Below are 5,535 nucleotides of genomic sequence, written 5' to 3'. Positions count from 1 at the left end.
TACTAGGTAACAAAGGTCCTGGATAATGAAATCTCAAATCGATTAGATCATGTCTGGAACACAATGGAACCATAAATAAGTGTCGACACATAAAGATATATTTGTACATAAGAGAGTAGCACTTGAACATAAAGATATAAACGAGGATCATAACCCATGAAAGAGTACTCATAAATAATAAAAATTAGATTGAAAAGATAAACGTGGGGTTTAAAGTATCTATAGAGAAAGATAGGCGTATTGGCCACATACATATATACAGAAATGCCACCTGATATAAACCACATACATATATACAGAAATGCCACATGATATAAACCAGTCAAATAGATGGGTCTTGTGAGGGAAAAGAAACCGTGTGATATGGTACATGATCACGAGGTCTAAAGGTGTTCATGTTTCCTACTAACAGCATTCGATCATAGCTTGTTACACAAGGATACTCACAGAGACCATGGAACAGATTATAAGGAGATAAACTTTTATGTGGTGGATGCTGCTACACAATTTCGAAATTGACAAAGGTCTGGTCATAAGAAAGAAATTAGATTGACATATAAAGATGTAGTAAGCAGCATATGGATCACTGGATAAAAGACAACATTGTTCCTAAGCTGTTCATGGACTGAAACAAAGCAGCTGCATATAGTATGTAATACTAGTAAAGGAGTTCTATAAGAACGATCAAATTCAATCCATATGTAAATTAATAAAGAAATTTGAATTCCTTGTGTTTATACTAAACCAACCTAAAGAGAGCTTAAAAGCTTTATACAGATCTGTGACACTAGCATGGACCGACTAGATTGTAGTACGGGCTAGTGGAAAAGAAAGATTAGCCCAAAGAAAGGTAATTCGGATTGCCTCAGCTTGCTACCTCGGATAGCATGTTCTCTGGATAGACCAATCCAACATCAGATTCCTTAGATAAGGATCCGGCATAGCAGAACAGTCTGCTGCTGCTGTGAGGCTGAGATGAGACATTTAATCTATCCTTCTCAATCGGATACCAATATGTTGCAGTCCATAAGAATGTGTGATCGAAGTCCATGACCTAATGTATATTCAGTGTGTGATATGATCCACGACATAGAGGTCATGGGACGCCATCAAGATATGGATAAAGGACTGAAATGTCTGATATATATGGCATTACCGAATGCAATAGAGATTGATAACCGAGGTCCACAAATGTATTTGGCCGCAGAGCCATAGTTTGATAAGACTGTAAAATCCTTGCAGCAATGATCTTGGACGCTCATGAAACGAGTTGCGGACATATATAGACAATGTCTATAATTCAAAACATGAATCGATCAGAATATAGTATGGTCGATGGTAGTCCGCACTTTATCATAATAGCCAAGGTATTCGAGAGCTTATGTGGTTGAGATCTATGACTCAACATGATAATAGAGAAAGATCAATGAACAAGATATTGGTACACATCCGTGTAGAAGATACACCGGATCATAGGTTTACAACTTGAGATTATTAATTCATGGAACTATGCTCAGTATATTGTCCATATACACACGATTTGCAAAGACTCATGCACACATGAGTTTGCAAAGAACCGACAGTGATCTTTGAGTACAATGCAATCCGCATTTCTCAGCAAATCTACTTTACTAATACACACGATGTTAAAGGACATGAAAAAAGGCCAAAGAGGTCGAAGTGGTCCAATTACGGTTCAGTAATAACTTGACCGATTTGTTTACTTTCCACCTGCACGTTCAGGAAGATCACGCATCCGATGCGTAGACTAAAGAACTTCTACTGAGGTTCACATCAGGGGGAGTAGTACATGTTGTACTCTTTTTCCTTCATCATAATTTTGTCCCACTGGGTTTTCCTGATAAAGTTTTAATGAGGCAACGTGAAGCGTATTACAATCCTGTATGGTTATGGCATCCAAGGGGGGGTGTTATAAATCAAGTGATGAATGTCCATAACCGGTCCGGACCATAACTGGCCCAAACCCTAGAAGAAAGAGACATAGCCGAAACCCTAGAGAGAGGAGAAAGAGGCGGCCACATGCCTTAGAGGAGAGAGAGAGGCGACCACAAGCTTTAGAGAAAAGAAAACCCTATTTACTTTTCCTTGTATATGTAATCTTTCCATTTATGTATTTAGTAGTTATCCTAAATGTAGTTGAATTAAGATTTGTACTCTTTCTTTTTATCTCTACCTTGCAAGGATGTCTTATTCATTAATGAAATACACAGAACTATTCAGTCTTCGATCTTCGATCTTCTAATTACAACACTACATAAATATTACTATTTTCTGGTTGTTCTGGTTGTCTCGCCAACTATTTTCTATTCAATCAATCATAGCACTAATCTTCTGCGTTATATTTAACATTTGATTACCATTTCTGTGTTAAGTTACATTGGTGATCATCCTCTGGGAATATTTATGTAATAAAAATCTATATAAGAAAATCAGCAACTGGTCGAAAGTGGGATCCACAGTGAGATTCTATTGTTTTTTGTCTGGTTGGGAATTTTTTGATTCAATGAATCTATTTACGGATGAGGAATCTCATTATTGTTATTTTTACATGTTTTCGGCAGTTATTTGCAAAGCAAAATAAAAAAAATTACATGTTTTCGGTAGTTAATTACATATCGCATATGATGTTAGCTAAGGATAATATAGACATTTCTCTTACATTGTAATACGACTTGTAGGCCTAGAAATTTTTTATTTTTTTTTCACAAATAGCAGTTTTTTCATTTGTCATAACTTGATAAGCCCCATAAGGACACCGACAAAATTCTCAAAGAAACCATCAATGCAAAAATACAATTTGCCACGTGGTTGAGGACTGAAGAGGACGGAGATCAATACGACACGTGTCTATAATGGTGGCCAAGTATACATACTTGTGCCAGGGCCAGCATTCACACTCCGAGACTTGTGGGATTTAAAATGGTTTGTTTTAGTTTTTAAAATGGTTTTGGTTTTTGTTTTTGAAAAACCATTTTATCTGCCCATCAAAATTTTCTTAAAAATAATTTTCTAAAAACTAGAGAAACTAGTTTTTAAATAACTATTTAGTTCTACACAAAAACTAAAATCTATATTTTTTTAGAGGTTGATTGTTTGTGGTTTTTGGATTAGTTTTTGGATTTTGTTTTTCCAAAAACCATTTTGCATCCAATCAAGATTTTGAAAGAATAGATTTTCTAGAATTTAGGAAGACTAGTTTTTGAAAATAACTGTTTTTTAACTTAAAAACCAAAAGCCAACTTTTCATGGTTTTTTTTATCCTATACGGTGGTTTTCAATTTTTAAAAATTACTTTTATTATATTTATATTCTAATGTAAGAAAAAAATAAAAATGATAATCACTATAAACAAATAAAGTTTAGTAAGATTCATTTGCTTATCATTGGTACTATTTATTAAATCTGTGGTATATATTCTTTTAGTATATTTTTATTTTTCAAACAAGATATTAACTTCTAAGTTAATTTTTTTTTAAATATCAGACCAAAAAATCATTAGTCAAATTTTTGAAAAACCAAAAAGATAATCAAATTTAAATTTAAGAATTCAAAAAACATTTATAATTTTATATGGTTTCTCAAACTTATAAAAAATACATTTAAATTTGATTTAGTATGTTTAAATAATCTAACTATTGATATTTTTGTTTATAATATTTTAATTATATAATATTTTTAAAATATAAATAATTTTTATTTTCTTTTTTCTTTTTAATTATGTATGTCATTTTTGAAATGCATTAATTGTGTATTCTCTTATATATATATATATATATGAATTGTGGTTCATCTATTTAGTTTGCATTATTTTATTTTAAAAATAAATTTATTAGATAAATAAATGTATTTTTAAGTGGAAATATTTTGTATAATTTTTTTTTCATTGTAAGTAATATTTTATTATTAATTTTATTTCAACTTTGAACAAAAACAATTAATAAAATGTAGTAAAATTATAAAACAAATTATATATAACTTATGTTTAAACATAGAATTAGATTTTTTAAGTTTATGTTTAAAAATAAAATTATATTTGTTTTTGCTGTCTTTTTAAATAAGCTTGTGTGTTTTGGTAATGATATTATATTTTATTATTTCCAGAATAAATATTTTACTCAAATCAGCAAAATCAAAAACCAAAAGGCAAAATCTAAAATCACCTTTCATGTTTTTCAAAAAACTAAAATCTACTGCAAAATCAAAAACCAAAATCTAGAATCCAAAAACCAAAAACTAAAAACCAAAATCCAAAATCTAAAAACCAAACAAACAATTATCACCTTAGATTTTGGCCAACGTCGAATGTTTTATTTATCATTTTTAACTGTAAATTTTAAAATGTAAGTATTTTAGTAACTCACGCACTCGTTTGCCATACTCATTTGCCACAAATACTCAATTAGCACTTATAGTTAAACCGGACACTATCAAATAAACAATTAATAAAAAATAACTGATTATACATACAGTTAGACCAATTATTTTTCATCCCTAACACTCAGAAAAACATTTGAACAGATGTTCTAATATTTCATTGTGTAAATCTGGACTTATAGTTAAAGTATGCAATAAAGTAATAAATGTTTGTTTTTAAATAATTATCAGAATGAAAAATGGTGGACGATTAATTTTGAACATTACGTTCCACATTTTTAATTATCAGAATATTGATATTCCACAAATAAGCTTTTAATAAATATCATCTATATATATATATATAAAGATGTTTGTGAGCCTCCTGTGATGCCACGTGGAAAGTCGTGCATCCTAGAAACGACACCTATCCATTTTCACAAAAACGATGCGTTTCATTTATTTTTGTTTGTGTTCCGTCTGAGTTTTCGTTTTTTTTGTTATCATTATTTTAGTTTATAAAGTCCAGTACTCCACTAAGAATTAACTCCAAATGTATATTCGAGACTTATACATATTGGACTACTTTGTTAAATTGGGCCAAATTCTAATCTTAACAAAATAATATAGTAGAAAATATAAAACAATTTTAAATTATTAAAATATTACAGACAAAAATAAACAGAAATTATAATAAATCTAAATATAGAATACTTATGTCGGTAGAAGAAGATATGACAATAATGGCGATGGTGAAAGAAATGACAACGGTGGTGGCCAGAACAAATGACAGTGCTCAGTTGCAAATATGGTAAATGTAAACATCGTCGGTGGTGATGTGTAAATGGTTCTCTACGTTTTTCTCCAAGAAGTCAGATCTGAAACATGCAAATGAAAAGGAAAAAATAAGTCAAGGATAGAAAAAAGGCGAACACAAGAAAATGAGTGTGTTGGGAAGAAAAGAAGTCAAAGATCCGAGAAGTTAATGCAACTATTGGATTTAAAAGCAAATGATGTATGATCAATGAAAGAAAAGAAACAATATATTAAAAGAAATTAAAGTAAACGTCAAAGCATAAAGAAAAATCTGATTTTTTTCAAAAAAAAAGATCTGAAGAAGTTAAGAAAAGATATGAAGAAATTGAAAAAAGAAAATTGCAG

The sequence above is a fragment of the Brassica oleracea genome, chromosome C6 (assembly GCF_000695525.1).
Source record: "Brassica oleracea var. oleracea cultivar TO1000 chromosome C6, BOL, whole genome shotgun sequence".
Lineage (NCBI taxonomy): Eukaryota > Viridiplantae > Streptophyta > Magnoliopsida > Brassicales > Brassicaceae > Brassica > Brassica oleracea.
Note: the sequence above shows the minus strand (reverse complement) of the source record.